The sequence below is a fragment of the Lissotriton helveticus genome, chromosome 9 (genome assembly GCF_964261635.1).
Source record: "Lissotriton helveticus chromosome 9, aLisHel1.1, whole genome shotgun sequence".
Classification (NCBI taxonomy): Eukaryota; Metazoa; Chordata; class Amphibia; order Caudata; family Salamandridae; genus Lissotriton; species Lissotriton helveticus.
Window position 1 is genome coordinate 567,119,187 of NC_136070.1, and position 12,145 is coordinate 567,131,331.

Sequence of the window (12,145 nt, forward strand, 5' to 3'; positions counted from 1 at the left end):
TCCCGCTTGTCTCTCTCCGAGATAACCCTGGTCCCATCCGGGAGCTGGACATTGGCTATGTGGGCCCTGGCCGCACGCGCTCTCAGTCTTCTCGCCAGCAGTCGGCCCACCTTATCTCCTCCCTCAAAATATCGCTGCTTCAACGCCAGCAGAGAGTGCTCTGCCTTGTTGGTTCGCAAAAGCCTGAGCTGCCCTCTCAGGTTGGCGAGCCGCCGCCTGGACTCTAACGAAGAAGGCTCCCGATCCTTTAGCTCAGCTCGCTTTATGTCCTTCGCCAAGCTGTCCTCCAATTTACAAGCCTCAAGCCCCCGCGCGATCGATAGAGAGATGATGTGGCCCCGGATTGTGGCCTTAAAGGAGTCCCACACCACAGGGAAGGGCGTCTCCGGGATATCATTACAAGTAAAGTAAGAGTTAATGGCGGCTCGGATGCGTTCAACGTCGGCTGCATCCCGGAGAATACTCGGCGGCAAGCACCATCGCGCCTCCCGAGCAGGGCAAGTGGCCTGGTCCTGCAGGAGCAGCTCAACATGGGCGTGATCAGACAACGAGATATCCAACATGGAAGCCCCAAGCATGTCCAGCACCAAGGCATGCGAGGCAAACAAGAAGTGTATGTGAGAGTGCGAGCGGTGAGCGTGAGAGTAAAATGAGTAGTCCCTCAACTCCGGGCAGTGGTAACGCCATGCGTCTATCAGCCCCAGCTCTGTTATCTGCGTACGCAGCGCAGAGGACATGGCCCCGGCTCCACTGAACGAGGCGTTACTGTGATCCGTGTCCGGGTCCCAGACTAAGTTGAAGTCCCCTCTCAGTACCAATGAGGGGTCGCCACATGGAATTTGTTCCCGCAAAAGTGTCTGTAGGTATCTATCCTGCATCTGATTGGGCGCATATACATTACATAAAGTAAACCGTCGCCCCCCGATTTCCACTGACTTTAACAAAGCGCCCGTCTCCACTCCTAAAAGACTTAGTGTCTCTCCACCTGAAGCCAGTCCTGCACAATATTGCCACACCCGCCGTTTAAGAGTCAGCTGCAGCCCAAAACTGGAGAGGATATTTAGGGTGCGCCATGCGCTTCGTGTCCGCTTGCAACAGGTGAGTTTCCTGCAGGAATATGATGTCAGGGTTCTGCTGTAGGAGGTAACGCCATGTTTGCGTCCGCTTATTGGGGGAGTTCAAGCCCTTAACATTAAGCGTTAAAATCTTTAAGGGCCTAGGCAAGGTCGCGTCATGCTGTGTGTCAAGCGGGACCCACCCACGCCCCCCCAACTCCGCCACTGCAAGGAGATAGACTCAGAAAGGACCTCCCCCACCCCTGCCCACTCAGAAGGTCGCGGCCACCCGATCCCCCACCCATCGCACACAGAAGAAAGAGGAGAGGAGAAAAGAAATCAGTAAGGAGCCAAGAGAGGGAGAAAAGGTCAAGAGCCCCAAAGGCGGCCAACCGGGCCACCCAGCAATGGACGTCAACAAAAACCAACAGGGCCACACTGTACTGTCCCAGTCACAAGGTATCCTCTACCCAAGGGTTCAGATGCACTCAGAGATGTCACTCCCTTAGGAACAGCTTGGGGGAGGCCTATAGTTGTTTCAAGGGCTAACAACATTAGAGCCCCGGCGCCCCACCACCCTGGTCAGGAGCTGGAGCGCAGGTGTAAGGCTTACTACCCAGGACAGACCCCGGGGAGAGGAATCATTATCAGCAGAGGTGCAGGCATCAATATATAGCTTACTGCTGGTCGATTGGTCACGGGGTGGATGGATGTGAAGGTGGCCCTTCTCGGTCCCCTTTGAGGAATCTGATGTGCCCTATAATGTCTTGCTTGGCCTGCGAGGCAGATTTCTCATACAGTGGAGGGGAGCGGCAGTGGCGCTGCACAGTAGTCCAGGCCGGCCTGGCCGGGACCCGCCCCTGACTCCGCTGCCGAGAAGGGCTGTTGGATGGCGACTCCAGTAGTCTAAGCAGCTGCGCCGCCTCCCGATAGGACCTTATTACTCTGCGCTTGTTTTCCCATTGAAAGATGAGGGTAAAGGGATGACCCCACTGGTAAGAGATGTTGAGGGCCCGTAGCTTCTCCGTCACTGGCTTGAATGCTCGTCGTCTGTGCAAGGTGTTGGGTGCCAAGTCCTGAAAAATCTGTATCTTGTGCCCCTCGTAGCTGAGATCCGGCTTGTCCCTTTCCACCTTCAATATAGCCTCCTTCTCGGTGAAGAAATGCACCCATGTCAAGATGTCTGGGAGAAGACCCGGTCTCCCCACGGGCCCGGAAACCTGGTGGGCCCGGTCCAAAGCCGGCGGGGAAGCGTCCTCATACCCCCAAACCTCGTGGAAGAGTTGCGCCACATAGGTCAGGATGCCCTTCCCCTCTGCCCCGATAGGAACCCCCCGGATACGGAGGTTGTTCCGGCGACTTCGGTTCTCTAGGTCCTCCTGCTTGACTTGCAGCTCTATGTTTTGTTTTTCCAATGCTGCCAGGCATTGCTACAGTTGCTCCTGGTCCTCCGTGCGAGCAGTAGTCCGGCAACCAATCAGCGTACTCTGCACCTGCCAGATGGTGTGTGCCCAGGAAAGGCCCAGTCCCAACCCCCGTCCCCCCAAGGCCTAACTAGCAATGAGCAAGGAAGTAACTAGAGGACCTAGTGCGTTAGAGCCCCCCCTCAGCCCCAAGCCCCCCAGGACCAGCAAAATCAGGGAACTGCTATGCAGGTGGCCAACCCTCCCTACGAAACAACGTGTACCTCCCCTGTCCCCTGCCGTAATCAAGCAAGAAGTGCAATATCTCCGAAAAGTTTGTGCAGGGCAGTCCGGGGGCTGCGCTGTCCACCCGCTCATGTCCCCCTCCCACCTTGGGTGCTTCGACCTAGCCGCCTCCTCACCCGGCTCAGGCACTGTAAAGCACCCCCCAGACCCCACCAAAATCAGGGCCAGCCATTGCGTAGGAGTCCCTCAGTAGAGAGTCTAAACGAAGGGGTGTGCCAGTCCACACCACTGCCACTTTCATGGGCGGCCTCCACCAGATCTCAGCACCGCAAAAGGCATAGACCCTCACAGCACCACCAGCGCATCACCAGTCCGCCCCAAGCTTCCACCAAGGACCAAGGCAGCAGCACAGGCGAAGGGAGGGGGCCCCCCGCTATAACACCAGTCTCTGGGGAACATCTAGTTCGGGGCTCAAAATGGCGGCGCTCGCCTGCAGGACCTTCAGGTGCCCACCACTCGCCACAAGGCATCAACGCTTCCAGCCGCACTTCACCTACGATGGCCTCCAGCAACCCCACTAAGGATAAATCCCAGGATGCTCAGCCCAATGTATATAGCAGAGCTCCACTGCTGCAGTGCCGGCCACCCTGAATCCCCGGGGCGACCCACAGCTTGATTCAAAATGGAGGCGCACCTGGCATCCAAATAGCGGCACGGGGAGATTGAGGAGCAGGACTCCGGGGGACAGCAGTATGTAGTGTCTAGGGTCCCCCAGTGCCATCCGGGTCAGCGCTCCCAACAATGGCCCCCGACCACCCGCCGCGCCGCACCTTCAACAGGCTCAATGGGCCGCCGCTGCCGCCACAGGTCCGTTTCTGCAGTCCGCCTCCTGCCGCTCATGCAAGAGGGCCCCGCCGGTCCTCCCCACCGCTCCAGCCACTTCAGTGCAGGCCCCCCAGAGCAGCCACCGAGCACCGCCTGCCCTGCGCCGCCCTCCTGAGTCCCGCGTGGGCCTCCGCTCCTCCACAGGCAGAAGTCACCGGGCAAGGGCAGCTAGGCCACTACTCCACAAGGCTGCTCCTCTGTCTCCCCTGCTCGTCCCGGCGCAGATCTCCTGCTCCGCCTGTCAGCCCGCTTCAGTCGCCTCTGGTCTGCCGTAGGGCGCCAACGTCACCGCACCTGCCTCCGGGTCTCGCCACAAGTCCCCACTCGCCAGGGTCCCGGGGATTCTCCAGACCGCAGGGGGGACCGCCGTCCAGGCCCTCGCAAGATGGTCGGCCTGCACCTCCCGGCCGCCCTTCTCCCGCCTCACTCTGTGCCGCCAGCCGTTGCCGGGCAATGTCAGGGCCGCCCCCAGCTCTCCAGGGCACCCCGCCCGGCGTCTCCCCCAGTGGATGTCACTGCAGCGTCTCTGCCAGCGCCGCCGGGGAGGCCCCAGCGGGCCGCTCAGCCGTCCCTGGCCGTGTCACTTAGTCCGCTCCCGCCTCGTCGCTCGGCCTGCTCTCACCTCCACCGGCTGCTCAAACACGGGTTTCTCCGCCTCAAGCCACGGAGTCACCACTGCCATTCAGGACACCCGGGCCCCCGTTCAGGCCGTCAAGGGAGTCCGTGCATCCAGCCCCCGGCGATTCCGGGGGGTCGCAAGGCTCTGGGCCAGCTCCGCCTGAAGATGTACAAAATGGCGGGACTCCCCTCCGGGCCTCTAGCGTCTGCGAGTCTTCGCCAGGGGATCGCCTCCTCACGACGCGCAGCTCCTGGAGAAAATGCCCCCAGGCCACAGAGATCACAGTCCACCCCTATGGCTGCAAAAATAACGCCCCAGCTCCGCTATAATTGCTGATGTAGGTGGCGGGCCGCCTGAGTCTCCAGAGTCGCGTCTTACGCCATTGCTAGTCGGGCCACGCCTCAGTACATTCTTATTTTAATACAGCGTCATGAATTGCAGGTTGAGGCTCTGTTTTGAATTTACAGCTCAATGAACCTTGGCGGTTGTAACTGCCAATGCAAAAGGTAGCAGATCAGATGCTGATCTGTGACTTTTACAGGGTGACGTTTATAGAGGAGTGCTGTAGCTGACCAACCATTTCCAATTAGGTGCATAAATGCTGCAGCATTAAGCTTTTTAGCATCATGATTTTTATGCATTTTTGTGGAAGAGGGAAATAACCACATTCTAAGACCTCAGGTGCCAGATCACTACATTGACGGTCTTAGGATGAGCATTGTCCATTATTATGACATAAGAGAATTTGATGTAGGTGGATGGGCATCTCCATGGCAATGGAGTTTGGAAGTACGGTATTTTCCTGCAACTACGGTTCTCCAGCAGAGACATCCTCTATATATTCATGCATGAATTATTCCCTGTTGTAAGGCAAAGAACCATGGTCATATAAATACACCATTACACTCAATAACAATGAACTAGCCATAGACTACTTACATTCTATCCACATTTTGTTTGACCCAAACATCAGTCAATCAGCCACAAACACCCTCAGCTCTTCCCCTAGTGGAGGCATTCAACCCCCAGATCTTCTAGCTTGTTATGTGAAATAACCATCTAATTGGAGCCTCATGAAAGGGGAGGTATGTGATTCTGTGAAAGACTGTGGGGCATATTCTCAAGGACTTATCGCTGAGTTATCGGCACCTTATCGCAACCAAAGCGGCGATAAATTTATCGCCCCATTCACAAGCTCGTTCTAACAGCCCATATCACCAGTTTACCTGCAATAGCAGCCGCAAAAAACATCGCCACAGAGGATCCCGGCAACGAACGCTAATGATATGCAGAGTAGGCTTTTCTGTGTAAAAGCCACGAAAACACCACTCTGCAACCTTCACAACGACCAGCCGGATTGGCGATAAGATCCCAAAACATGCAATAAGGCGCGTTAGCAGCAGGGATTTAACACCTGCTCCTACCTGGTGTAAAGTCAGAGGACAACCTGCACCATAAAAGGGAGCCCAGCCCAGAGCCATAACAGAAGAGCAACAGATGGCATGGAGCCCAAGAAGGCCACAACACCCCCCCATCCCCTCCCGACTACCACAGAGGCAGCGCAGACAAAGACAGCGGACCTACGGAAAACGCACCAGCCACACAGACTTAACACCAGAGGATGCCATTTCCAACTACAGGCTCAAAAGGACAACCATCCTCTGCATCCTGAACTTCATTGCCCACAGTCTGACGGTACGAACACAGTACAAAAGGGGGTGGTGATGGATGGAGCATCTGAACCAATCAAACACTCACACCCAGTCAACAGATCTGGGTTTAATCCATCACCGTTCTTTAGCCCACTCTGCCACCCCAGTTCAGACATGGCCATATGCAAATCAGTCTGATCCTGTGCCTCATGGGAACAGTCCAGCCCGACCTGCCAAGCCATGCCTTCCCTGAACCGGAAACAAGCTTCCTAGGACCGGTTTCTGGCATTTCAGCCGTCTTCAGCCAGGCTTGCTTGAATCCAGTGGCAAAGTGAGCAAGGGACTTGCGTCTGAGCATACCCTCCCAACATATGGCAAACAAAACGGTACAAAAGGGGGTGGTGATGGACGGAGCATCTGAACCAATCAAACACTCACACCCAGTCAACAGATCTGGGTTTAATCCATCACCGTTCATTAGCCCACTCTGCCACCCCAGTTCGGACATGGCCATATGCAAATCAGTCTGTACCAACACAGCGGAAAACCAACATCCCTCTGCATACAAAGCTGCTGGCTGTTCTGCATCTGTTGGCCTCTGGTACCTTCCAACCAACAACTGCCAGAGTCAGAGGAGTCTCACAGCCAGCCCTATCAAAGTTCTACACAACTGTCTTGGATGCCATAATCAGTTTGGTACCCCAGTACCTTCACTTACCCCACACTGCGCAGGAACAGCTGGAGACCAAGCAAGGCTTCTGCGCCATAGCTGGCTTCCCGCACATGTTGGGGGCAATCATCTGCACACATGTCCTTCTTGTGCCCCCTGCCGACGCTGCACACAATTACCGCAACAGAAAGCACACACATTCCATCAATGTGCAGGCAATAGTGGACCACCGGGAACTCTTCACCAATGTCGCCATCTACCCAGGCAGCGTGCATGATTCCTACATCTTCCAACAGTCCATCATCAACCAGCGCTTTCAGGATGGCTCATACGGAAATGCTCTGCTCGTTGGTAAGTATCAAATGAACACACCTCACACTCCAACTCCACAATCATGCAACTCACAACTCTGGGAATGCACATGTTACAAACTCACATACAACATGCCAAACAACATGCCCACCTACCAGACACGACAGCACAACTTACTGTGGTAACCTGGGCTAGCCATGTACATGAGCCATCAACGGCATGGCACCTCAGCCACACTATAGCAGACTGTGGAGAGAGGTGGGAACCAGGCATGTGCGAATGAGGCAGGTGACCCATGAATGAGAATGTTCACAATGCCAAGTGTGGCATGGATGTGCTGGTCAGACTGCAGGATGCATGCCACAGACCTATCCATGTCGACATATATGGCTGGTGTTTGGAGTGTAGTGGACAGTGGACGCAACCATGTCACCCCAGCCAGTGGGGAAGATCACAGAAATGTAGCTTGTTATGTCCCCCTCGTAAGCGGGAACGGAGTGGGCAGGCCTGGCGTACGCCAGGCCAGCGTAGGGGTGTGAATAAAAAGCAAGTCGCTCTGGGCGTGGTTCTCTTCCGGAATGCCCAACGTGTCTGCCAGGGCGGCGCCTCTCACAAGGCCGTCGCAGTGGCGGTGTTGCCTGCAATCCTGTGCGCCTGCTGCACCTCGGGCCGCTGGTCCCCGAACCAGTCTTGCCGCCCCGCGCACCCAGGCCTACCTGCTCACCTGCAGACACCACCGTGTGTCAAAGAGGGCCCGCCACGTGCTGGTGCAAGGTCCAAGCCCGAGGCCCGCGACCTTGGCAGCCTCCTCAGACCATCTCGGTCTCCGCAACACTGGCCCAGAGTACTCCTTTCTCATTGACGTACTCCACCGCTGCCTCCGGCTTACGCTATGGTCAAGTAGGCCACACATTCAGAACTGAGTCTTGATTTCTCAATGGCAGAGTTCATATCATTGCATGCAAGGAGAGGAGTAAGAGGAAGACGTGTTTCAGTCCGGAGGTAAAAAGGATCATTGTTACGGAGGTGATCGAACACTACCTACAACTGCTCTGGTGTCACTAACTCTGTGCATCGTGAGCCAACGACATGTGGCTGTGGGCTTCTGCTGTCCGCTGCCTCCGGCCTACACTGCGGTCGAGTAGGTCACACATTTGGAACTGAGTCTGGATTTATTTGTGGCAGAGTTTATATCCTTGTACACGCCTCATCACAGACTGCATACCTTTTCAGCTCCGGTGCCACTAAGTCTGTTCCTCGACATTCATGGACACTCAGTGGTTGAACTTTGGTGGCGTCTGAGTATATGGCCTGGGGGCTATCTTCAGCATCATGTAGGTGATACCGACTGGGTGGTAAAAATAAGTCTGTAGCATTCTTCTCCTCCATATTGCAGTTTCTGCTTGGTTCTGCCCCCAGTATCATGCCCTGGAGGAACACCTTCCACTATCCCCCCGCGACATTCATCTTGGACATCGATGAGGACCCGCTCAGCTTGCGTGGCCCTACCCCAGTGCACTGTCAGTCACCGTACCATGGCGGTGTGCCTGTGCTGGCCGCAGTGCATCCAGGGCCACAAACTCTGTGCAGCTCAAGTCATGGACCCTTGCTGTTTGAACTTTGAACTTGTTGTCTGCTCACTGTTGTAGTTGTTGCCAGCACCAACCAAACCCTGAGGGCTGTCTTACACTCACCCCACACCCATCCAGCACAGGCATCACTGGGCATGTGAGCCTGGCAACAAAAGGGACTGGGTGCACATGCCCGTAGGTAGTCCCACAAACTATCTAAGTGTGTCCGTGTGGCCAGTATGTATGCATAAGGGGCCCGGGCCCTACCACATTACAGTGTGCTGTGTACAGCGGACGCAAACATGTCACCTCAGGCAGTGGGCCATGTAGCTGTGTCGTACCCCCCTGTGTAAGCGGAGTGGACTTACGTACGACAGTCCAGCGTTGGGGTGTGGTTCATCAACCCGGGGCTCTGGGCGTGGTTAAGGGCCTTGCCAAGGAAGTAACTAATGCGTGTGTCTCTGTTGTTGTGTCTGCGCCACCCGTCCCACAATGGACAATGTTGCAATGTAGCATGCCCCCCGGAGTGCGGGCTCGGCCGAAAGGGGGAATGAGGGAGCGCAAGCCCACTCGTGGTCCGGGATCATACATGCCAACTGTTGTGTGTGTCGCTATTACCGCAGCATAAGCCAAAGGTCTACCCTCAACCGCATGGCGAGTGCAGCCGGCCATGAACTTCACATCTGTGTCCGCCCTATCCGTACCATAGGCCTACATACACGTGGCTGTCCACCTTCAACGCACAACATCACTGTGTCGTTGTCAGGCGTGTGGACATGCGCAGACAGGCACGACAATGGTGTGCCGTAGGGGTGCAAGTGATGCAACTGCACTACGCACACTAGTAAATATGCCCGGGGATGGAGAAGCATCAATGAGGCTACGTAATACACATTGATGCTACTCATTTGCTACAGGGTAAACGCAGCAGCGTGTGCACTCAGTGATCCATCTTTATCAAATAATTAAATTAAATACTTAGTCAAATTAACCGTTGCGTGCAAGAGGTAAAAGGCCCTGCTAGACCTTTAAGCTGAAAGCAACATAGATATTCGGGAACTTTTCCAGGGACCTGATGCACTGCACAATTCACACAATTGAGTGTAAACCTAAAGTTTCCTTACAATAAAATAAATTTTTCACAATATGAACCAAAGTAATCAGCAGTATTCATTCGTTTATACAATTCAATTGGGTATCATAAAGATTGACATCATGGTTTTGTTGCTTGATAGGTATTTAATCAGTATTCTTCTGAAGTTGTTGTTTTGTCACAAAATCAAATACTGGAACAGCACGTTCAATTATACATCCCAATGCATTTCGGGCTGAACAATCTGCCCTTCGTCAGGGGAATCTAATAAGTGATAATGATACATATTAATCATCTATATCGGCAGTAATATCAGGGTTATCATCACATGAGATCAAGAAATGTTTCCAATAAAGCGTAACACATCAAGTGTGGATGAAAAGGAAAGGCCCATAGTGACAATATAATACCGAATGTGAAGCCAACCTCGTGAAATGGGATAGAACAGAAACCACAGGCAGAGTTGGAGTTGCACTAAACAAGTGGCAAGAATGCAAGCGACGGACCCTAATAATTATCACAGGTTCTTCAGAATATCCCCCTATAATGTATTTAGTGAGCTTTTTAGAGCGTGAACATGGCTCATAGGTATCAGGACGCTGTACAGGGTACCCGTTTCACTAATACAAAGGTCTACAAATGGAGATATTTACATGCCCTTGTTACATGTTCATCAAAGTATCTGGACAGTCAGCAATTTTCAGGGAAATCGTTTCAGTATTCTAAGGGTTTACAAATTGGGGAATTACAAAGTCTGCCAGAGGCAATAATTTGCCAGCCATTGTTACATAGTTGCACATAGGCTAGAAGAGGGGCATTTACATAGTGGAGTTCAGTAGTTGTTTAAACAGATGTAGTTAGCACCTGGCCACAATTGATGTACATTGTGAATGTTTGTGGGGAGATGCCTATTTGATGCGGGATAATGGACAATTGTTCTACATCACGGATGTGAGGTTGTACTCTTACATTGTCATTTCACCATTTTTTTCTCTGCTTTTATGGTGCATTTTTCCACATGACGCGTGGGAATTGCAGGCCTGTCACCGGTTATTGCTGATTTTTGTATCATGGTTTGGGACATCGCTGCTTTTTTCGCGTCCGTGTTTTGCATTTTTGCGGCGTCACATTGATTTTTACGCAGTCATTTGACGCGTTATCGTGAGACTTTCGCATGGAACCACCGTGTTGAGAATACAACATTAATACACCGTTATTTTCCCGAGATGGACTGCGATGTGAAGAGTTGTGTTTCTCTAATTTTGCAATAATTATCACAGGTTCTTCAGAATATCCCCCTATAATGTATTTAGTGAGCTTTTTAGAGCGTGAACATGGCTCATAGGTATCAGGACGCTGTACAGGGTACCCGTTTCACTAATACAAAGGTCTACAAATGGAGATATTTACATGCCCTTGTTACATGTTCATCAAAGTATCTGGACAGTCAGCAATTTTCAGGGAAATCGTTTCAGTATTCTAAGGGTTTACAAATTGGGGAATTACAAAGTCTGCCAGAGGCAATAATTTGCCAGCCATTGTTACATAGTTGCACATAGGCTAGAAGAGGGGCATTTACATAGTGGAGTTCAGTAGTTGTTTAAACAGATGTAGTTAGCACCTGGCCACAATTGATGGATTCTCTTGGTGTGATGTCAGTATTGCATTCTATTGCTGCAAATGCTGGAGAATAATAATTACAGGTAAGTAACTTTTTTTCCTTTGCCAGTATTGAATCTTTCATAGATTCACATGATTGAATTAAGTTTATCAAAGTGGTCCAGAAAACAGTGGAAGGTAGATAAGAGGCTTAGCTAATGAAAAAGGCTTGTATGCACTGTTTGTCCCACTGTCATTTGCTTGGTAATTTTCACATTGATGCAGTAATGTCTTGTAAAAGCATGTGTTGTCTTCTATGTCGCTGCTTTATAAATCTCTTTGAAAGTCATTATTGTAAAAAGGATTGTTATTGAAGGAGCTATGACTGAAATTGATGGTTATCTGTTCACAGGTTACATGTGTAAGCATAATGATGCCACAATCCATTTAGTTAAAGTCTGTTTCATTATTGGCCTGGTTTTACTAGATCTGTCTGACCAAAATCTTTTGTACTCTGCAGGTAAAATGTAAGACACTTTTTAACATCCAGTCAATGCAATGTTCTTTTTTCTGTTGTGCTGGGATTTGGAAAGAAGGCATGCAGATAAATGTTCCGATTTAAATAGAGCGCATTAGGGACTAATGTAAATGCTAGCAGAAATGCAGTTTTGCAAGAGATGTGCTTTATAGATGCCAATAAAAGTGGTTCAAATGGTTATCACATTATCACTGCTGAAACAGTTTAGTTCCTATAATGGTGACCATTTAATTTTAGTAGGAAACTATCTAAAGACTCCTCTCATAAATGATTTTATAAGTCTTTCTGAACACCAATACGTTTTATTTGGATTTCTTAGGAATCTTGAGATTGCCACATGGTAAACTCCAATCGTGGTGTAAGACACCCATTATTGGCTAAATATAACAAGTAGGGCAGAAACTGATGCGAGGACATTTTGAGAAGATTCAAGATTTATTTTCCCCATCTACACACCACTTTAAATTACATGTTTTAATAGATGAAGGATTCTAGCGGCTCT